At 35.9% G+C, this 23997-nt stretch overlaps 1 protein-coding gene and 1 non-coding gene across 7 annotated transcripts in view; one reads left to right on the forward strand and one right to left on the reverse strand.

The window, feature by feature from the left end:
- Window positions 1-23997, reverse strand: part of PLEKHA5 (pleckstrin homology domain containing A5) — a 236786-nt gene that overhangs the window by 153968 nt on the left and 58821 nt on the right. The window lies entirely within an intron of this gene.
- On the forward strand, window positions 12330-12462 carry LOC134361408 (small nucleolar RNA SNORA51). The gene has a single exon (XR_010021433.1). It is a non-coding gene; the product is annotated as a small nucleolar RNA SNORA51 (small nucleolar RNA).

Raw genomic sequence — 23997 nt, forward strand, 5'->3', positions numbered from 1 at the left:
ATGTCTTGTGGGCTGTGTCTAGAAGGCTTCAGGCTGGAATGCTTGTACTGAGATAGTGGCTAATCAAGAGCCTATGCCCTAATCGACCAGATGTCATCAGACCATAAGGGCTGTGTTCACTTTACATACCACTGACTTCGAAATTGCCCATTACTCTGTCTGAACCCTCCCTTAAAGTCTTATAAAAACCCCATGCTTTCCTTAGTTCTTGGAACTGATTAGGTTCAGTCTCCCCTCCACATTAGTGGAATAAACCTTTTGGCTGAAATGGCTCCTGAGTTGGGTCTGTCTCTCTTTTCTCTGTCTCGCCAAACCTAACAGCAAGTGCCCAATAAATCATAGATATTTTTATGTTCTGAAATTAAAATGCTAAAACAAAATAGCTTCACCTTTAAACTTCCTGTTTATTCCTTAAGCTTAAAGGATATTATATTTGGTATAAATCTTTTTCATTAGTTTAGAAAAGTAGGCTTTAATAACGATCACTAAGTCAATCCAGTAGAATATATATGCTGATGTTACTACTAGAAATATATTTCATCTGGGATTTCCTATTCCAGCTATACAAATGCCTAGCTACTTGTTCTTGCTCATACAACCCTGAGTCCTAAACTTTGTGCCTCTTACCCAGAAATTTCAAAGCTCAGTTTGTCTGCATTACTTCATAACACTGGTAAACACCTCTGTCTCTTCAAGTCATTCTGCATAGATGAGTAGAAGAAAAATATTACTGAGGCATATTCAAGACTATACTGTTCATATTAAAAATAAAAAAATCAAAACTTTAACCATAAGCCAGAATATGTTTCCAAGTAAATAATAAAATCCATACCTAATTTCCAATTTGGAGAAAGAAATTGGTTAAAAACTTAAATTGCTTTTTCACAATAACCTAACTTAGTCAACATTACACTCACATTTGCTTTTCAAACGTTGTTTCATGTGTTCGCACATGGAGCCTATTCAAAGCACATGAATTATGTTAATCAAGTCTTGCTCAATGTAGTGTTATTCTTACTATATTCTGTCCCTCTTCTAATTACGTATTAAAACTTTTCTTCTAAAAATAAAAATCAAAAACCACATTAACACTGCACCCTCTTGGTTATAGCACAGCCTTATAATACCAAGGTCACAGGTTCAAATCCCTGTACAGGCCAGCCACCAAAAAAAATAAAAAATAAAAAAGACCAAAAAACCCCAAAAAACGAAACACATTGCACCCTCCTTTATGTTTCAAATGCACTTATATGCTACTGTCCTTGGATTTATGTAATTCATCAACACTTCAAAACGTAATCTATAATTTAAAAGTCTAAAATCTAAAACAGGGGTCAACAAACTTATTCTGCAAAGAGTCAGACAGTAAATATTTTAGGCCTTGTGGACCAGTCTCTGTCACAACTATCAACTCTGCCATTATAGTGAGAAAACTGCCATAGACAATAGCAAATGAGAGTGGCTGTGCTCAACAAAATTTTATTTACAAAAATAGGCAATATGCTGGACTGGTCCACAGACCATAATTGCTGACCCCTAATCTAGAGTGTCATTTAATGTCTATGGAATGTCTATGACAGTCTTATGTCTATCCTTTAAAAGTTTAGAACCATGTCTTTGACCAATTATTTAATAGATCATCTCACTTATTAATAATTAGTATTACTAATTTTAATAAAAGTAAATTATTTCCTATTCTTATAATTTCATTTAGGTTCTCCCCAATATTTAGCTAATTTTTCATAATTCGGCATTTCATTAACTAAACAGAACTCGCTTCATCCATCTTTCCTCATGAATCCCATTCTCTAAAGTTTATAATTTCTATACCTTTGACTTCTTTCCAAATCTCCTGCGAAAAGTAAAAACATCAGCACTTCTCTCTGCAAATTAAATGGTTTTATAAAATTCAAAAACAAAGCAAGCATTTATGTGTTTTGTTTTTCCTCCATTAAAAACTCAAGACAATTATTAATAAAGAGATCATTTTCAGCTGTTAGGGTCCGAGACGGCCCCCAATAATCCTCCTCCTCCTAGTATGCACACCCTTGTATAGTCCTTGCCTGCAATGAATCAGGGCTGGCCCGTTTAACCAATAAAATATGACAGAAGTGATAGACAAAGCTAGGTCATAAAAGCACTGCAGCTTCTGCCTTGGTCACCTGGACTGCTCAATCTGGACAAAGACACCTGCCATGTCATGAGTCACAAAGCCCTGTGGAGAGGCCCACATGAACAGAAACCAGCTACACAGCACCAACTTGCCAGCCATGTGATCCTCCAGCCCCAGCTTTCAAGCTTTCAGAGACTGATGCCCTAGTCCATACCAAGCCACAACCTCTTAAGAGACCCTGAGTGAGAACTGCCCAGCCCAGCAGCTCCAGAACTCCTGACCCACAGGAACAGTGAATGATAATAAATGATTACTGTACAAAGCTTTGGGGTGACTTGAGACAACAGCAGATAGTCCTGTATCTGATTAGTTTACAATTTAGCTTATTTTGTATAAGTGAATATTCCAGTTCTTGGCAGCAGCATTTGATAAACAATCATTTCCTAACTTGCCATAAGCTAAGTTTAGGGGATTTGACTGACATTTGCATGATAGTGATGGATGCTGTGCTTGCTCAACAACACTCAACATCAACTCAGGCAGTTTGATTTCTACATACTGGTCCATAATTCACAGTTATATGCAAGAAACAATCCTTACTTTATTCCCATTCTTGCCCATGTAAATCTCACTGGGCACTATTTTTTAAACCCTGGTCTGACCCATAGAAAATAATGAAATGCAGTTAAGGGGATGCTTGTCACCAGTACTTTTAAATAATGAAACATAAGAAAAGATACAGGTAGCAAAGGGAAGAAAGCATATTATCTCATCTTAGTTTTATATAAAGAAATGTATTTTTATGTGGACAGTGGGTCATGCAATAATATGTATTTTTTATTGTGCACCATGGTCAAAAAAAGTTTAAAACCAATGACATAAAATACCAAATAGGTTTACATCCTAGGAAACTAATTGTTACCACACGCTTCCAGTTCTTACCCATCTCATTCTCCTTTTCCAACTTCTTTTTTGCCCAGCCTTTAAATAGCTAGGCTTCATTGCTCACTTTATTTTCACACTGATATTTTTAAGTTTCTGTGGAAACTGGCTCTGGCCCAGTTTTTTTCCCCCTAATCTTAGTTCTGCTCATCTTGAGAAGGTTGAGTATAGAAAAGTCTCTTCTTCTTGGGGACACCTCATTTAAAACAAACCTAATGGCTGTCTCAGAAGAGTAAGACAAGCAACAAGAGGAAGATCATATAGGGAACTTGCAGTGACAATGAGATCACTGAAATTTCTGGCTAAATGAATCATCTTCACTTCTCCAACACGTCAAAAAAAAAAAAAAAATTAGATATGCCATGACTGCAAGGTTGATTTTTAACTCTATAATGTCCAAGCAACAATTATATTTCCCTCTAGGTGGACTTTCAGATTGTTATTACTCATGTGAAATATGTAAAGCTCTCCACTTTTAAAACAAGGGCTACAGATGTGGTAGTATCTTGAATGTGGGAAATATCTCCCAGATTTCTCTTCTGTAGAACCTGGCACAGTGCTTTGCATTAAAAAAAAAAAAAAAAAAAAAGATATTTTGGGAACTGAAAGACTAAAAAAAGAAATATTCATCCAACTGATAATTCATTTACTTACTTGCAGTGTTCAAGAGAAAAGCATTACTATCCATAAGGAATTTTTCCGAACTTTAAACCATTATTTGTATCTCTAAAGATATAATTACTAGTAAACACAGCTAAACATTCCCTGAAACCTTGTAATAAAATGAGGGAGGATTTCAAGATTACTCCAAAACAAGGCAGAAAAAACAAAAATGATCAGGATGATGGCTCTGTTGTGCACAATTTTCTTTGTATCAAAAGGGCACAGTGAAGCTTAAGAAAAGTTAGAGAAAAAATTCTACTAAGACTCAGCTAATAATAATTTGTAAAATACATGATAAAAGGGGAAATAGGGAATCAACATGCTGTAACCACATTTCACCAATTAACAAGGAAACAGATAAATATCTTTGGAAAACCACAGAAAAGCAAGTAATCAAATTCCTTGAGAATGAGATCAAGAACAGAAGAGGGGCATTAAATCACAAGAAGCTCTAATGAAAGGAAATTTTTGGCTGTTTCCAAAAGAGCTTTTTTCTAAGCAACATTCCCAATTTTTATTAATTTTTCAAAAAGCAGTTATTATTCACGTCAATAAGATTTTAGCACAGTTATGTCATCTTAATCCTATCATCGGTCTAAACAAGACTTGAGAACAGTCTGTTTATTGGCCTAAACAGCATGAATACGTTGACATTTGCCAAATTTATTTTTCTAACCCACTCCTGAGTTCCAGACTGGTATACCCAATTGCCTGCCTGAAATCCCTTCTTGGTTTTCCCACAACCATCTGAAACTTAACCTACCTCTGACCTCGATACACAACTCCTTCCTGACTCCCCCACCACTCCCTCCAAAAGAACCAATTTTTCCCATTTCAAAATATCAAAACTTCACCCAGATGCATAAATCACAAAGCTGGAAATTCTTCCTCCTCTCTAACCCAATGAATCCTGTGTAGATTACGTGCAAAATCTCTCTCCAATTAGTCCACCTTCCTCCATCCTTCCTGATATTTCCTTAATCCATCTACCACCTTTAGGTTGATAAATGACAGTGTCTTAACTATTCTCCTTGTTTCTGCTATAATTCTTGCATCATTTAAATCTCCTCTTAGCAGCCAGAGTAATATAAAATATCAAGACTTTAATGAGGCTACAAGATCCTACACAGTGTAGCCCCCTTTCCAGCCGAGGCTGAGGGGCTCCCCCTCTCTCACTCAAGAGACCCTGTGAATCTCTTCAGCTCAGAAGGCTTTTCACTGGTAAACTAATCTTCTGTCTAGTCTCAACTTGAATATATATATATTTTTACTTTTTTTTTTTTAAACACGTATAGTTATTAGTTTAATGCCCTTCCTCTATGCTGGCAGCTGCAAAAATTCAGGGACAATGCCTATTTTGTTCATCAGTGTAACCCCGGATGCTATCAGAGGTCTTTGCATATAATGAAAGCAATAAACATGTGTTTAATAAAAGGACTTTCTTTTAAATTTACCCCACTTACCATTAAGTATACATAATGCCTTTACACATAAATCATAAATGTAAATAAACAATCACAAGATAAAATAAGAAATGAATATATTACACTCATAAAAAATACAGTGTAAATGAAATATGTTCTGTAAGAAAAAATCTCAATATACAATGTACTATAAATCTATTCTTTTGCCTTTGGGGATTATAAGCTTATTAGTATAGTAATTTCATAAGTCAAATCTGCAAAATAAGACCTTAAAGATAAACAAGGCTGTTACAGTTATTCCACTGAAACATTTACCCTAAGTTGGCCATTACTGAAAGCATCAATAAAATTTCAGAGCCAGGAACATCATTTCTAATGATTTTTTTCTAAAATGGTATTGAAACCATTATACGAAAGGCAGATTAATGAAATTTTAATATTTTAAATCATTCATATCTTCCTATTTTTTTCTTTCTGATACAATCACAATATTGAAAGTATCACTGGTATATTTGCAAAGTGAACATACCAAGCTGAAAAAAAGATATTACTTGTGGAAAAGAATGTATTAAGATAGAATCTAGAAGAAAGAGGAGGAAAATAATTTTGGGGGAAGGAAGTAGCAGAGAGAATTGCCAACTTTTAAATTTCCTTTCTAATTTTACTTCAAAGTGCTAATGTAGTTAATATTAAAGTGAAATTCTGGTCTAGACACTTCTTTACTCTCAGCTCTGTTTGTACCTGTTCTTAATAACCTAGCAATGTTCAAACCTGCATATGTGAGAAGTGACCACACACTCTCCTTACCACCTAACCAACTTCGTTTTTTCTATTTTTCATCATGACCCTGATGAGAATAGCAGTGTTCTGACAGGTGGTAAATCAAAAATGGTGCTCGCTGCTTGAAAAAGAAATAAATATGTAAGTAATTTGACAAGGAATCTTACAAAAACAAGCAATAGTTCCTATGAAGCTTGGTCAGCCACCATTTACTAAGAAATATTTCTTACCCTTAAGTGGCAAAGAAACATGAACTGAAATAGATTTTAAGAAATTAAAATGGTCTAGCCTCACTTTCCAATAAATGTAGCTGCAAAAAAAAAAAAAAAATTGTGAACTAGATTGTTGGAGAGAATGTTGTGAAAGCAAATAAATCCCTGAATGTGGGAAACTTCATCAAAAAATGGGGAAAAAAAAGTTTCCATATGATCCCTTTAAGCGTTCTACATCTTAGGAAGGTAAAACAAACAAACAAAAAACCCCTCACTCACCTCTGTTACCATTCTTCTCCTCCTTCTCTAAGTGTTCCATTTAAAAATGTCAGATTTGGAGCACTGAGGACTTATCTACATTTTCCCAATGGAATGAAGAATAAAAAATAAGGAGAGGATGAAGCTGGTCTAACTTTTCAATCCCCTATTTCAATTTAAAATACATTCACTTGAAGATGTACTTGTGCTTCTTCACATGGGCCCAAATTCATTGACAGATGCTTATAAACAGGATTACAATATGTGGTGACCAGCATACAAGGCAGTCCCCAGTGTTCAAGCCTTTATGTAGTTCCCTTCCACACTAAGTAGATCTGACTTTTTTATCTAACAGGATATGTGGAAATGGCAACGCTTATGAGGCTAGGTCACTGAAAGCTTTGTGACCTCTCTCTTGGACCACTGACTCTGGGTGAAGCCAAGCAGTATGACCTGAAGAACTGAGGCCACCTGCCAATAACCAGGATCAGCTTGGAAGCAGACTCTAGCCCCAGTAAAGCCTTCAGATAACTGCAGCCCTGCCCAACATCTTAACTATAATCTCCTAAAGAGAACCTGAGCTAGAACCACCCAGCTAAGACTACTACCAGAATTCCTGACTCCCAGAAACTCTGAGATACTAAATGTTTACTGTTTTAAGCTGCTTGATAACTAAGACATAGTACTTTCTCATTTTTCATCCATCACATGTACAATCAAGTGGAAGCTCACTAGGACTAGAAATTTAAGATATAGATAGGAAAACACTTTGCAACCCAAATCTGGAGTCCAAAAAGTCAGATCTAGACATATCAAAAGCATGCTTTTGGAATTCTATTTGTAAGAACTCGTATATGTTATAACTATTGCCACTAAATGCCAGAACGCTATTACACTGGACAAGGTACCCTCAGATTACTAACAAAAACTGCCATACAGAAGATACTCATTACATGCTGGATAAATTAGTAAGCCAATAAATGCAGTAGGAATAAAAGAAACTATGGTACCAAGGATGGTTAGATTCATAGTACACATCTTTATAATTATTTGCAACATCCTTTCAACCACCAGAGGGCAGGAATGGCATATACTACTTAATCAACCTTCCAGCACTTAAAATAATGCCTAAACCATTTACAAAGAATAAAATAAAACTTCTGCACAAATGAAGGGAGAAAGGAAGGATGCTTGTTAATAAATGAGAAGAGATTAATTCAGACTAGAATGCCCAAAAAAGCTTCCTGTAGATGGAAGCTGAGTTAGAATATAGGACCTCAAGTGACAGGTACAAATTTGTAAGGAAGGGAATAAAGCAAAAAACAGAGGCTGAGAATTTCAGGTCAGTTTCAAGGAACAAATGACCCAGAGCACAGGGAATGTGGACTGGACTCAACTTCAATCTAAACTTTTTACCCTTACTCCTTTTCTTCTACCTAATAAGAAATTAGTTGGTATTGTTCTTTTATTAAATGTCTATTTCTAAAGAAAAAAGTGAATGTGATAAATTAAATTCAGGCTCATTCTCAGTTATCTACAATGTGATTATAACCCAACTTTCTTTTTCTATTTAAACAAAAGCATCATTGTATACGTGGCAGGAGCTGCAACTACTCTAAGTGCGGTGCCCAGAAATCATCCTCTCTGTAAGCCAACCTACCTAACTCAAACCTATTAAGTGACTGCAGATGTTACAGTGTCCTCTGAAAACTTACTACATCTAGCACTTTCCAACTGCTCTATTATTTTTAATGTTACATTCCAACAAATAGTTTATTGAATTACATTTTGAAATATCCATCATTTTTCTATTGAATTGGGAGCTTCCTCCTAATGACAGAATTAGGAAAACCATTTTCCTTTTTAAGTTACTTAACTAGAGGTAGGACAACTATATACTTATATTCTCTGCGGACTTTGGCAAATTATGTTGCATCTATGGTTTATGGTCTGATTCCTCAATCTAAGATCTGTAGTTGGCAAGTATTTGTATATGTGTAAGCTTACAGAGACATAACAAATAAAATGGGATCCCAATATTTCAAAAAGGATATTCTTGTGAAAGAGGCTGAAGGAGATAAGTGGGTTAACACTTTATTAATCTAAAAGGCATTACTAAAAATATTCCATCCCCTCAATCACAATAAATAACAAGGTGTTATGTGTAGGTCTGTAATAAAGGTCAAATTGTTCCAAGGATGGCCATTAATTAATTAATAATGATAACAATACTGCATCTAGGTATGTGGGGCATAATGGTAAATAGAATAGAGCATAGGCACTGATTTGGTTAAGTGGGCACCTACAGATATGTAAACTCCCAGACCACTGGCATACTTTTAAGTATATAAGTACACAAGCATTCTTCTGGCCTCATAAGCCAGAAAACCCAATTCAAATTAGCTTAAGCAAAAGGAGGTAATTTACTGGCTTGAATAATTTAAAAGTCCAGAAGTAGATTAAGGAATGGCTAAAGCCAGAGACTCAACTAGACGCAGCTAATATGATCAAGGTATATATCTGCCTGTCTCTGCCCCTTACCTCCCCTCCCTTCTCTCCCTTTCTCCCAGCCCATCTCTCTCTCTCTCTATTTGTCCCTTGAGGACAGCTGCAGTCTCACATCTTTTCAGCAAGAGATTCTTTCTCCAGAGATCAAGGAAAGTCCTAGGATCAAGTCTCACCAGTCCAGCTTTCCTCATATGTGCACTCCTGATAATGACTGGGGTCAGGAAGTACGGAACACATACTGATCAGCCTGAGTAGAATCACAAGGACTGAGAGTGAGGAAGGAGTTTTTCTCCAAGGAAAATATGGGTTAGATTCTCAGAAGAGAGTATGGGCAGGGAACAAAAGAAGTTTATGTCATCTACATGTGTCCACAGCCCTTCATCAGTTTAAAGAGGTTCTTGAATTCCCTCACCAAAGTTAAGAACCAGTGCAAAAGTAGGCACAGAGAAGAATAAGTACATTTTAAAAATGTTACCTTAAATCTAACACTGCTCACATGTAAGTAACTGACATCCTAATCAAATCCAGTGCCTTGCTCTGGGTTTATAAGCACTGCACTTCTTCCACCAACTACAAAATGACCACTTTTTGAAATATGGTTTCATCTTCTGACTTTGGCTTGCAGGACCCACATTAGTCGAGTTCTACCTCTCTCAGTTTTATGGGCATTTCCCAGTGTCCTCTCCTCTTCTGTCTTATCTATCACTTCTAGTTAAGTGACTCTCAATATTCACCTCCAGACTAAAAATCCTTTTAAGAATTCTACTCCCATGTTTCTAAAATCCAAATGTAGATTTCAAAACCTAGATACCACACCTAAAATATTCAAAACAAACCTCATTTCTTCTGTTTAATAAAACCAGCCCTTCCTGCCTTTCATGCATCTATCTGAGAAATAATCTGATGGTCTGTACTTCAAGATTCAACTCAGACATTACATCTTCTGTGAAGCCTCACCTCATGCCCCCTTGTCCTCACCAGGCTGGGCTATGTGCTTTCACAGCACCCTGCTCAGTTACCCCATTTCACTGTAATGACTGCTTCACTTGCTGTACTCTTACACTAGACATAAACTCACTAGCAACGGCACTGCTATATCTTATATGCGTATGCATATGCCAAGCACAAGTGGCTGACACACAAGATGTCCCCAATGAATGTTTAATAAGTGTGAAGGGATGAAAAAGGGATGCATTTTTAAAGAGCTATAATTTTCTTTGTTTAAAATATTTACTATTTGCTGAAAAGGACTGTCAGCAAAAAAAAAAAAAAAAAAAAAAAAAAACCACAAGAACTATGCCTTGGTAAGGCCTAGGCAACAAGACTGCTACCAAAATTTATAAAGTAAAAAGTCAAGAAATAGAATGAAAATTTTAACAGTCACTACTTTCTTCTTCTTTTTCTTAGCAATTCCCTTAGTTTAAAAGATAATAATAATGGTAGATACTAAGTACTAGGAAACTCTTTTTTTTTCCTACAAGGGACTAAAAACAAGAGGCCATCCGTAGACACCAGATGTGCTCTCTGTGGAAGCCTTAAAAACCTTTCTTCAAGCATCCTTAAGGATAAACATCCTTATCGAGTATCTCAGCTGCTGTCCCGTGACACACCAAGAGATGGCCTTTTGAGACAGACTGACTGGAAACAACAATTTTTAAAAAAAATTTTGGCTTAAACACAAAAATTTATTTCTCTATAGTAGTAGTTCTGACAGCTGGGGAGTCCAAGACAGACAACAATTTTAACCCAAAGTGCTTGCTTCTTAGTGATATTCCTCCTAACATTAAAGTGTCTTTAATCCTCATGACTTAAATTTTGGTTTCGGAAACTCATTATTTATTAGTTTCTCTGAAACTAAACATAATACTTATTGATGTCCTAAATTCCATCTGTAAAATGTGAATGATAATAACTGTCTCACAGAGCTGTTAACAAGAATACATAAACATAAAGGAAAAGCACCTGAAGCATAAGAGAGGATATGATTATAGTGGCTCTCCGGTATTCATAAAGGAAACTAAGCTGGCATCACTAAGATGACACCCCTTTCTAGAGTCACTCATCCAGAGTCACTTGATAACAGCTTTCTTTATATACCAGAGAGGAATCATTCATACTCATCTTGCAATACATATGTTTTAAAATAATGTACAAATATTCCTTCTCACAACTCCTAAAGTTGCATACAATTTTAAACAAACTTGCTCTTTGAATTCATCCTTGCTATTCCCCCCGCCCCACTTTAATCTCTTTCAAGTCAAATAAGTTTTGATAATCTTTATTTTTACTAGTGGCTTTTAAACTTTAATAAGCAACAGTTCTCTGTTTCACGCTATCAGAAACAACTTTCAGAAAAAAAAGTTGTAAATTTGTTTTGTTGATCTGAAATGATAAGATCTTTAGTTTTGTGGACCCTTTAAAATAAACCTCTACATTACTGTGTATACGGTTTTCTTAAGATTGTTCAAATAGACACCAAATAGTTGCCATCTGTACTGTTTTTAGTACCATTACACATAACCTTAGAAAACTTATCCTACTCAACTTAGCTCTTGACAGCCATCACTGTAAAAAAAGTTAAACATGCCATATTTCTCATATTTTACTTATAGTTTTAAATTGTAGTGTTTATATTTATTTTTTATTTGGGGGCTGGCCTGTTAGTTCAATAGGTTAATAACTGAGAGCTGGTACTGATAACACCAAGGTTCAGGATTCAATCCCTGCATTGGCAAGCTGCCAAAGGGAAAAAAATAAAAAAATTTTAAAAATAAATTAATTAAAAAAAAAATATATATATATATCCTTATTTTTTGTGTGTTTCTAATTAGCAAGACAAAATGTTTCTGGTATTTTATTTCCTCTCCATTCCTTCTGAATGATTCTGATAGAGACACAAGGCAACATTAATTCAACGTAAAGCAGGCATTAGAAATTTGATAGAGGGTATAGAAGGCTCTAATCAATGCCATTTTATCTTGCCATGAACAGAGAACAAAAAATTGGGTTAAAAGTAAATTCCAATTTCCATTATTAATTACAAACAAAATTACAAATCACATGTACATTTATTTTCTTAAAACTACCTCGTTCCATAGAAATTTTGTCATTCATTTTAAAGTTCCCATATACAAAATCTTTGCAACAAAGTGAAGCTCTTTCTTCTCCGAAAGATCAATCTATAGGAATAATACAGCACACGAAAAGATTAAAAATGACTCAATAATTAATAAAAGAAACAGCTTGGATGAGGAAAAACAAATTTGCTCCACAGCTCAAACTCTAGAAATGTGAAGAAAAACTGCCCTCATCTGGTCAAACAAAAAACTTAACATTTCAGGTGCATGTATTAATTCCTATACAAGAGTAATCTTCAGGGCTTTAATTGGCATAAAGAAATCTTTAAAAAGTAAAAATAAGTAGTAATCCAGCTTCTTGGTGCTTACCACAGGCTGTGTTCTTACATTGGCTGTATAGAAAGAGGAGGCAGAGTAAATCTACCCCATATACACCTCAGCCAGGCCTTGAGCCCAGTCTGTATTGTGAATGGGGGGGGGCATGGAGTTAAAAAAAAAAAAAAAACAAAGAAAAAGGAGAAAATAAGTAGTAATCCAACAGTATAAGTTTTTTGCTGCCTTTTAAAAATAACTATTTGTTACCCAAAAAAGCCCACAAAACTTAAAATCATAAAATATAAAGCATATTACATAATATATAATCTCCTCCCAACCAGATAAATTAGAAATATATTAGGAAGAACATAAATTCTTACTACTACTACTACTCTTATTTGCAAATCAACAATTATAAAATGGCATAAACAAATTTATATTCTAATGAAAAACAGACTTACGACTGTCATATGCTATTACCAGAAAAAAAATCTTTGCAAAACTTGAGTTCATAGTTTTTCTTGCTGAGTACTTCTAAAAACAGTTATATACCATTTAAAGTTAAATTTGGAAAATTATTTATATTATTAGACTGACATCCCCTCCCAGCCACACCCAGTAGAGCCCTGAATAAAAATATATTTTTTAGTAGCTCTGTGACAATATTACAATTAAACGCAAGAGATGAGTAATCCTATCATTAACAGCAATCATGATGATGACAATAATATTAGAAACCACTTAAATGTTAGCTATCTGCCAGGCACTATGTATGGTAGGCAGAATAATGCCCGCCTTCCAACCCCTCCAAAATCCATGTCCTAATCCCCAAACCTGTGACTGTGTTACTGTACAAGGCAAAAGGGACTTGGTAGATGTAGTTGAAATGGGAAAATTATTCTGGATTATCTGGGTGGCCCAATGTAATCACTAGGTCCTTTAAAGTGGAAGAGGGACAGCCATAAAAAAGAATGAATTCTGGAACTGACCTGTGGCTCACTTGGGAGTGTGGTGCTGATAACACCAGGCCATGGGTTCGGATCCCTGAATAGGGATGGCCGGCTAGCTCACTTGGGAGACCGTGGTGCTGACAACACCAGGTCAAGGGTTAAGATCCCCTTCCCAGTCATCTTTAAAAAAAAAAAAAAAAAAATGTGATTCTTCCCTTCACAGCAACATGGATGAGCTTGGAAAAAATTATGTTAAGTGAAATAAGCCAGGGACGGAAAGAGAAACACCGTATGCCCTCACTCATAAGTGGGAGCCAAGAAACAAAGAAAGAAAAAAGACCATAATAAAACGTTGAACTTTCAGAAGGCAAGAAAAGATCTACAGTTACTAGAGGTGGGAAAGGGGGAGGAGGAGTGGGGATAGGGAGTAACTGGGTAAGGGACACAAAAAAGTAATTACGATTTATAATGATGAATATGCTAATAATATTGATTTGATCATCATATACTGTACACAAATACTGATAGTCAACTCTGCATCCCGTAAATATGTACAAATAAAAATAAAAAATTAAAGTGAAAGACAGTCAGAAGGACTCAGTGACTATGGACATGGGACTATGAGAGAAGAGCTGGAGAGAGATAACGCTGCTGGCTTTGAAGAGAGGAGAGCAGGAACCAAAGAAATATGGGCAACTTCTAGGAACTGGAAAAGGCAAGGAAACAGATTCTGCCTTAGAGCCTCCAGAAGGGAACACAGCCCTGACAACGCTTTGATTTTAGTCCAGTAAGATGTGGGTGGTGTAGAGGGTTAGAAACCTTGATTCTCATTTGATCTTTAGAATAGGGTTTTTAGGTAATACATGTATGGGACAAAAGTCCACAGTCAGCAGGCAAAAGCCTATCTAATCAAACAATTCCAATCAAGTATATGTCGATTCTCATTTGATTTTTAGTATAAGGTTTTTAGGTAATGCATGTATGGGACAAAAGTCTTTGGCCAGGGGGCAAAAACCCACAGCTAGCAGGCAGCAGCCCATCTAATCAACTCTAATCACTGTTTAGGTATGGGATTGTACACTTTAATGATTTTAGATCTAACAGGTGGTTGACATACCGATCCTGTTAAGAGAATTTAAAGAATTGCTGCAGGGAAAAATGTTTGCTAAGGGTAAGGTGTTTGTTGGTAGGAACTTTAGAGACAATTATACTTAGATTTAATCATAAGAATGTAACCTTTGCTTAAATCACTTAAGGAGAGGTTATATTTTAGATAATGATCACAGTTTGATCAATTCAGCTTTTCACAAATTGTACTTTGGAAGGTCACGTGGTTAATTTTAATGATGGTACTAGTTTCCACGGTTTAAGCTATACTTAGCCACAGGTAACTTTTGTCACACTGCCCATGTCTTTGTGTCCTTTTGAAATGACTGAATCAACCAATTTTTCTTGTGAAACTTCCTTGTGTTTATAATAAAAACCAGAAGCTAACTTTGAATCGGGGCTATACTTAGTTTTCTCCTTCTAACAGAGGAGTTGAGGTGCGGTCCCTTCAGGCTTCTCATTGCATTCATGTTGCTTTGAGTAATCTTTTTTGCATCTTTGTTATACAGCGAGAAGTGTTACAGGTCGGACTTCTAATCTACAACTGCAAGATAATAACAGATCTGTGTTTTAAGCCACAAAGTTTGTGGCTATTTTTATTGTAGCAATAGAAAACTAACACATTGACTAAACTCAGTTAATTCTCACAATGCTAAGGTAGATATTATCATTAATTCTAGTTAATGTGCCAGAGGTCACACAGCTAGTTAAATTTCAGACCTATCATTTGTCCTTCTGATGCAAGGCCAACGCCCACCTCCTAGACCACTGCCTACAATGTGTAAACATAACATCTCTCAGTGCTCAATGAGTTCCACTAATTTCTCCCACCTCCCTCTCCGAAGGAGATCTTCCTCTCGGTTAGTGGTCTTTGAACTATTTTCCTCTTCTCTTTCCCCATTCAACCAACCTTTGAATCCTTATATCTTACACATCTATCTTCCACTTTCCACATCCACTGTGGCCATGTTGAAGCAGGCACAAATCACCTGGATAAAATATTATTCTAACTCACTTCCTATTATCAGTTCCAGGTCATGTAAAGTCCCACCAGAAAACTTTCAACAGCTCCCCACTATATAATTAAGTAAAAAACCTAAGTTCCTTTGGGAATCTGACTTTCTCAAAAGAATCCCATCTTATCTCTCCATCTTTCACTACTGTTTTGCAAAGACTTCAAAACCCATTCAAATGTACTCCTCAGCCCCAAACATGCTGCCACCGTCTCACTTCCACATCTTTTGCTGTGCTGTGATACTCGCCCATAATGTGCATCTATCAAAAATCATGCCTATCCCTTAAAAATAGCACGCCAGCCACAAAACCTCACAGAATTTTGCTTATACCATTCACTAGCCCCTGTCTTGCCCAGCCTCATTTAGCTTCAGATACTAAAGACCCAGTTAGGCTAAAGGAGGTGGTGTATTGTTGTAGTTTTTTTTTTTTTTTTTTTTAAAGAAAGCCTAGATTTTAGGTTAGACATCCTGGGTTCAAATCCTAGCCCTTTTACATCATTGCTTTGTGATCTACAGCAGTTACTTCCTTTCTGTGGCCTAAGTTTCCTAAGCTAAAAAATGAGAAAAATAGAATCCTCCTCATAGGGTGGTTTCAACGACTGAATGGACAAATATATGTAGTTGGTACAGTAGCTGGTACATAGATAGATTCTTGATTTTTACTGCAGTTTCCTCAAGAAGTGGCTTGCTCCCTCAATTTCAGTCCAGTTGGCTGGTCACAAATAATTTGTCTAATAATTATATTCTCTTCTCCCAGAAGGTTAGCCTCCATTTCCATCAGATAGATCCCAACTTCCAACCCCTTGGTACTACAGTACAGGAGATCACTATGAATAAGTATCTCCTTTAACCATCTTTCCCCTTCTCCCTCCTAACCTATCCCCCACCCTCCAGATCATACTTTTATCATATTTTCTCAAGCACAGATTTACTATATCCACTTAGACATTGTGACTTTAGTAACTGACTGTCCACTGTAAGGACTAGCTCTGTAGATGGGTTAGCCCTTCTAGCACTGGATTCTACAGCAAAGTCCTCTTCCTATGAATGGGGTCAACATAAAAACCACAGTGAGATACCAATACATACCTTTTTTTAAAAAGCCAACATACTGTTATTATTCTTACTGGTGTATATCTTATTCCCCTACTGTATTAGTCCATTTGTGTTGCTTATAACAGAATACATGGAACTGGGTGATTTATAAAGAAAATGAAATTTATTGCTTACAGTTTCTGAGGCTGGGAAGTCCAAAGTCCATCTGGTGGTGGCGACTATGACCCAGGGGTCTCAAATTGCAAGATGGTAGAAGCAGAGAGAGAACAGAGAGAGAGACAGACACTCCTCTTCTTTTAAAGCCCTCAGAACCATGCCCCTGACCACCATTTTTAATCCATTTACTACCGCATGGTCCTACAAACCAATCACTTCTTCAAGGTCCCACCTTACAATTACCATAATAGGATTTCCCACCCTCTTAACAGTCACAGTGACGGCTAAGTTCCTAATAGATAAAACTTGGGAGAAACAACTCAAGCTTCAGGGAGTTTTGGGGGGACATAATTCAATCCACTATACCTACACAATTATAAGTTTCTTGAAGCAAAGACTATATAGTAGTAGGTATCTTTGAATTCCCCATACCTAAACACATAATCCTCAGTTTTATTTTTGATTAAGCTAATGAATGAATGGTGTTGAATACCAATCAGCCAAAACATATTTCTGTTTACCACTCCTCTCTCAAACACTGGTACTAAAATACAAAAAACATGCATTTACCCTACATATAATTAAATGAACAACACCATTACATTTCTCTCAGGATTTTAATGACATTACCTTAATTACCTTAGATTAATGAACTAATCTGTTCTTTTAAGGCCTTTTAAAAATATCAGAATAATCAATATAGCCACATTTACACTTGTCATTAGCACCTTGTCTTGCTAAGGCCATAGCTAAGCTAATTGTCTGGTTAGGGCTATTGTCGGAATCCTGCTGATGCAGCCAACTGTACTGCTAAGTGACTACGTCAATTGTATTGTTAAAGCAATTCATAACTAAAGCCAAAACATTTCATTATTCTAGGTACACTAAGTTTCCATTTGTACTGTTAGGGATAAGGTTCAGACCCTTCAAACCCATTGTAGAGACTGGGTCACAGACTCCTCACATGCCTGGCAGACCCCTCAAATGCCAGGCTGGGTCACCAGACCTCTCACATGCAGGTCCATTCTAGTTAATTGGGAAAGATCGCAGGAGCCATTGGCAGACAACATGAGCTCAGTCCACAGCAGCAACAGCAGCTTATAGTAGTAGCAGCAGTGGCCTTCCGGAGGGTTCCAGGGGCCCTGGCAGCAACAGCCTCCAGCAGCAGTAGCAGCTCCCCTATGGTGCCCCCGGGGGCATCCCGGGGGCGGGGGTCACCATGGATCAGAGCCACTCATCCTTTATACTTAAGTCCATAACCCAGGACACCTGGGTGCACATGTGCAATTACATTAGACGATAACCAAGGAAAACCTGGGCACATGATCATATTTACATCAAATGCTTGGCAAGATTCTGAACATCTAAACGGCCCTGACCATTTTCCTATGTTTTCCCTACACACCTTTTATTATATTTAGTGGTACGTTAAGCCTTCAGATTCTTTATTTTAATGTTACAAAATTATTGCGCTTCATTAAACAAGAGATTTCAAGGATCTTTAAAAGATAACAGTACTACTGTTCTACTTCATTTAATTACATTTTTCTTTAATAATCTTGGCTTAGTCCTAAATTTAAGTTACTTGACAATCTAAGCCTAATTCAATTCTAATTCACACTAATACTGGTCTGTAGCTATCAAATGTTCTACTATCTCCCATTTTGTTTTATCTAGTTCAGGTCATCTCAAGTAAATGGTAAAATTTTGTTACAGAGGGAGGTATTCTTTTTAATCTGTTTTTTAATTTAATCTTTTAAAAAATCTTTTAAATTTATTTTCTAGTATATTAAAGAAACAAATGTTTTTTTCACAATTACTACAAGATAACTAGAAAATTTTTATAATAGTTAGCTCAACAAGTTTTCACCTATCTGCCTATCCATGTGAAACAAACAAAACTTTAGTAGTTCTAAATCCTGATTGTACACTGTAACCATCTGTGGAATTCTTTAAAAATAGATACCCAGGCTCTACATCAGAGGTCTCTGACTTGGTTGGACTCAGGTAAGTCCAGGCTTGAATGTTGTTGCTGATTTTTTTTAAGGGCCACAGGTGAATATGAAGCAGATAGACTGAGGAATCAGCTTTGGAATATAGCTTAAAGGAAAACACTATATATTTCAAAGATATATACTTTTAAAATATGTATATTACAAGGAACTCAACTTCACAGTAAAAAAAACTAAATAATCCAATTAAACAATGGGCAGAGGAGCTTCCTTTCAAAGGAAGACATACAAATGACCAACAGGTACCTGAAAAAATGCTCAACATCACTAATCATCAGGAAAGTGCACATCAAAACCACATTGAGATATCATCTTCCCCAGCTAGACTGACTATTATCAAAAAGACTGAGAAATACAAATGCTGACAAGGATGTGGAGAAAAGGGAACTCTTCTACATTGTTGGTGGGACTGTAAATTGATACAGCCATTATGGAAAACAGTATGGAGGTTTCTCAAACACTACAGATAGAATTACCGTAAGATCCAGCAATCCCACTTTTGGGTATATACCCAAAGAAATGGAAATCATCATGTCAAAGGGATACCTGCACTCCCACGTTCACTGCAGCTCTATTTAAGAATAGCCAAGATATGGAACCAACCTAAATGTCCATCAATGGATGAGTGGATAAGGAAAATGTCGTATGTATACACAATGGAATTCTACTCAGCCATAAAAAAGAATGAAATTCTGCCATTTGCAGCAACATGGATGAGCTTGGAGAAAATTATGTTCAGTGAAATAAGCCAGGCACAGAAAGAGGAATACCGTATGCCCGCACTCATAAGTGGGAGCCAAGAGACGAAAGAAAAGAAAAAGAACAGAAAAGAAAAGAAAAGAAAAGGAAAGGAAAGGAAAGAAAGAAAGGAAGGAAGAAAGAAAGGAAGGAAGGAAGAAAGAAAGCATAATAAAATGGTGAACTTTCAGAAGGAGAGAACAGACCTATAGTTACTAGAGGTGGGAAACGGGGAGGGGAAGGGGGGAAAGGGAGTAATTGGGTAAGGGACACAAAAAATAATTACAATTTGTAATGATGAACATATGCTAATATTGATTTGATCATCACATACTGCACACAAATATTGATAGTCAACTCTGTACCCCATAAATATATATAAATAAAAATAATAAAAAAGGAACACACAAAAATAAAAATATGTATATTACTTCTATAATCAAGTCATTTAATTAAAAAAACTCATGTAACCAACATATTTTAAACCATCAGTGTATTGCACGTGTCTTTGAAAATATAATTGCAAAAATCACTGTCAATTTTTTTTTTTCTGCCAAATGATCTGTCCCCATATTGATGTATTTCTGAAATATACTTTTAGGTGTAAGATTCTCTGCACATCAAAAGTAATAACACAAAGTACATTCTAAATATCTTTAATCCTCAGTATCTGATGGAATTGTTCCCTATCTGTTTGTTGCCAATTTAAGACTTACTTTGTGGATTAGTCTACAAAACAAATCCCCATGTGTTTTATTTTGTGTGAAGGACCCCAGATTTCCTGTGCTTCAACCCAGAGTGACTCCCCTGGTGAGGTGACGGAGGAGCTTTCTGCTGGGTCTGCAAAACTGTCTTGGGAAAGAAAATGCCCTTGATTACTGTCAAATGACCTAGTCTTTCAGAAAAATATTTAAATCCCAATAGTGATTTAAAGTCTATACTCAGCTGTTAAGCCCTTTTGTACTCAAACAGCAGACACAATGAATCTCGAAGTTGACAGTTTGAGATTTCCCTGGCACTTCCATGCTCTAAAAAAATCACTGGTATACTGCACTCTGATATAAAGAATAAAAACTACGTATAACATTAACTATGTGTGTGGGTGGGTGGCTCCTGAAAGACTTTTGTTTAAATAAATGCCACATTTTCATATAAATTTACCAGGTTTCATTCTACCTCATCCTGATTTTTTTTCTCTATCTCAAACTTTTGCAAAAAAAAAAAGGCACTATTCCGAGTCCTTACAAATAAGAGGTTAATTTTGAACTACTCTGAAATTAACCTGCCTGTGACTACAACAAGCCTCCCTCCCTCCTCTATATGCCAGGGAAAAATCTATGTCTCCCAATTTTTTTATATTCAACTAACACTTCATTCTTTTTGTTCAATTGTTTTTCAGGTTCCCCTCCAGTCTTCAGCCATATGCATAAAATTACAAAATTGAGGTCACAGTGTACCACAGTTGTTTCTTCTGTTACAATATAAATAATATTGTTAAATGGAGGCCCTAACAATAAATAATTCATGGGATCAAAAACAATGAAAAAGCATTCAAGAAAGTTATACAGAACAGTCAACTTCACGTCTTTAAAAACTGCACCTGAAAAACTAATTTCCCAGTGCAAAGGAATTAAATGCCTTGCTTTAAAATGTAATGTAATCATAAATGAGTCACAAGAATTTCTGAAAAAGGCAGTGTGTGTCAGTAATTAAAATAACACAAATGCAAGATTTTCCCTTCTTTATCCTAAGCATTTGGTTTCTATTCCCGAACAGAATAAGCCATCTAAGTATACACTGATTTCTAGATTTCAACTAATTAGACTAACATATACAAAAGAACAACACTACTCACTGTAAATAATTCTTCTATTTAAAAAAATTTTTTTGAGAAAGCAATTAACAGACATCACTCCATTTTAGCCCATAACTGCTTTATAGAGATGGGAAAACTAAGGACAAGTGAGGCAGACTAGTGACACAGCGTAAGGGATGAAGCCCAGAGTAAAGTCTTAGTCCTATATGCCCAGCAAAGATCTACATCAACTCACTAAACAGAGGTGAGCAGGCTCCAAAAGCTCATTATCATTTTTCCTTTGTACAACATCATCATATTTTAATTTATTTCACTGTATTGATTTTGTAACTTCAATCATGAAAATTAAGAATAAAACTAACTACCCACTTGGAAAACATGTTCAGGCATTCTACTGCATGCCCTACTTCCTGCAGCACCAACACTGCACCTATTTCTCCAGCTCTTGATTTCCTTTTCTTTTCTACAAAATGAGTATGCTGGTCCAGGGTTCAATAATCCCTGAATATGCTACTTCTTTAACTAACAATAGGATCAAGCTTGATGTTTTAGCTATCTCTGCTGCATTCACCCAGGGAATAAACAATTCTGAACAAAATGTAAAGTGAAAAAAAAAATCAAACTAATTTCTGTATTGCATTCATTTATGAATATGCAGTTTGCTAACAGTGCTTCCTCAATTTTTTTCATGTCACAGCAAAGGAAATGATAATACTTGGGCAGCACACTGGAGTAAAGGGCCGAGGAGATCGCTGGGGGATTGTTGGAAGGTAGTTCCCTGAGGGTTGGGGAGCACTCAGTGGCTCCTGAAACCTAACCATGGTACATCAGGGGCTGCGCAAGCTGTGTGCTGGAGTATGCAGACGATGACGCTAACATTACAGCCTCAACTACCATAGGAACAATTTACTCACTTTCAAAACTTGGGCTTATATGTCTGTAATTAACTCACAAAGGTATGCAACTCAAAAACTGATTATCATCACTGGCTAAATCATAGAAAATTACTAACGGTAGCAAATATTCCCACCATTAGAAAGTCAAATCATGCATTTTTGAGTAGGGAACTCACTTATGATTAATTATCCTTAGAAGTACAAATGTACATATAAATTACAACTTATATAAGCATATGAATGTTACAAAGCACAGGTTTGATTACTCTCCTCAATTATAAACTGGAAATGAGATTGAAGGGAAACATCATTTGGGCATGCCAGAGTACAAAGAGGCTCCAGGTCTACGCTTGGTGTGCTTTAAAATCATTATTATTGATCATTTAAGCATTATTATCAAAAGATGAGTACAAAATTTCTGCCTGAGGGACATGTCTCTGTGAATATACTGGATGTGCTGGAATTGAGTCAGGGGCTCTGATGCTATTTCAAAACAAAGCTATCTACAGGATGATTGTCATCCTCCCTCAGCCTTAGTTTCCTCAACTATATCAAATTTCATATCATCTTCCGTGTGTGTGTGTGTGTGTGTGTGTGTGTGTGTGTGTGTGTGTGTGTGTGTGTGTGTGTGTGTGTGTGTGTGTTGGTTGGAGATAACATGAAACCTGGTTTCTACCATGACTGTCTGATACTCAAATGCACTTAAAAAGCATTATCATAACCACTACTATTCTGATTGCATTTTTGTTCACCAAACATTAATTCAAGTATCTTTTTACAAGTACCTTCACATTATCTGCGTTCAATAGTTGTAAAAGTAACATAAATAATTAATAACGATATATTATATTCTTGAAAATTGCTGAGAGTAGATTTTAAGTGTTCTTACCACAAGAAATGATAAGTATGTGAGGTAATGTGTATGTTAATTAGATTGATTTAGCCATTCACAATGTATCAAAACATCATGCTGTACATGATAAATATATAGAATTATTATTTGCCAGTTAGAATAAATACATTTAAAAAGTTGAAAAACACAAATACACTCTGTCAAAACAAGAAGGCAACTTCCTCTTCACTTCTCTTTCCTATACCTAAGCTTACATCAAGCAGAACAACACCTCCGTTTGGTTCAAGTCTTTATACCTCTGCAACACTTGCTAATCTTTTCTTTAAATAAAGGTGTAAATCTCATGAGTTTGAGAGGTTGCAACATTTTTCTTAGGATCATAAAACACTTATAGGCAAAAATGCAATAATTTGATTATGAAGTAAAAAGTGATCAATATAATCAGAAATAAGTACATTTTGAAAAAATAAAACTCAAATCACAATCTAACAAGATTATTAACATGATGATATCCATAGATGATATTTGATTTTTAAGTCCTCAATATTTCAGGAACGTGGGGAAATATACATATATACTGAATATACTCAGAGCATTAACTTACCACCTTCGATGTGATTTTCTGATAATTATTTCTGAGTGGTTTAGCAGGAACAACAACAACAACAAAAACTTACTTAAGAGCCCAATGCTATTAAAAGCTTCTTGATAACATGCCCCTTACTGGCATTTATGCTGTTTTAACTTTTCAACGGTTGTATTAAAGTTTTCAAGTTTCTACTCAAGAAATTATTAAAACAAATCACTTTTCCCCCATCTGAAGAATTATTTCCAGGCTGCGATGCCTACGCTTATTCATTTTACAGTTTTAAGAACTGTGGAAGAAAAAATTGTCTCAAACACAAATTTTATGTAGGTGGAAAATCATTGCTATAGCAACAGTAGCTTCAGTTTATGAGCACTGAAAGGTGAAAAACTCCCATTTCCAACACTTAAAACTTGATTTTTGATGGATGAAGGCATAAGATGGTCGCTCCTGACCTTTTCTCACTATTATCATGAACTGGGTCCTAATGAGACTTGGCCAAACTCAAAACCTTAAAGT

Source organism: Cynocephalus volans, chromosome 12 (assembly GCF_027409185.1).
Source record: "Cynocephalus volans isolate mCynVol1 chromosome 12, mCynVol1.pri, whole genome shotgun sequence".
Taxonomy (NCBI): Eukaryota; Metazoa; Chordata; class Mammalia; order Dermoptera; family Cynocephalidae; genus Cynocephalus; species Cynocephalus volans.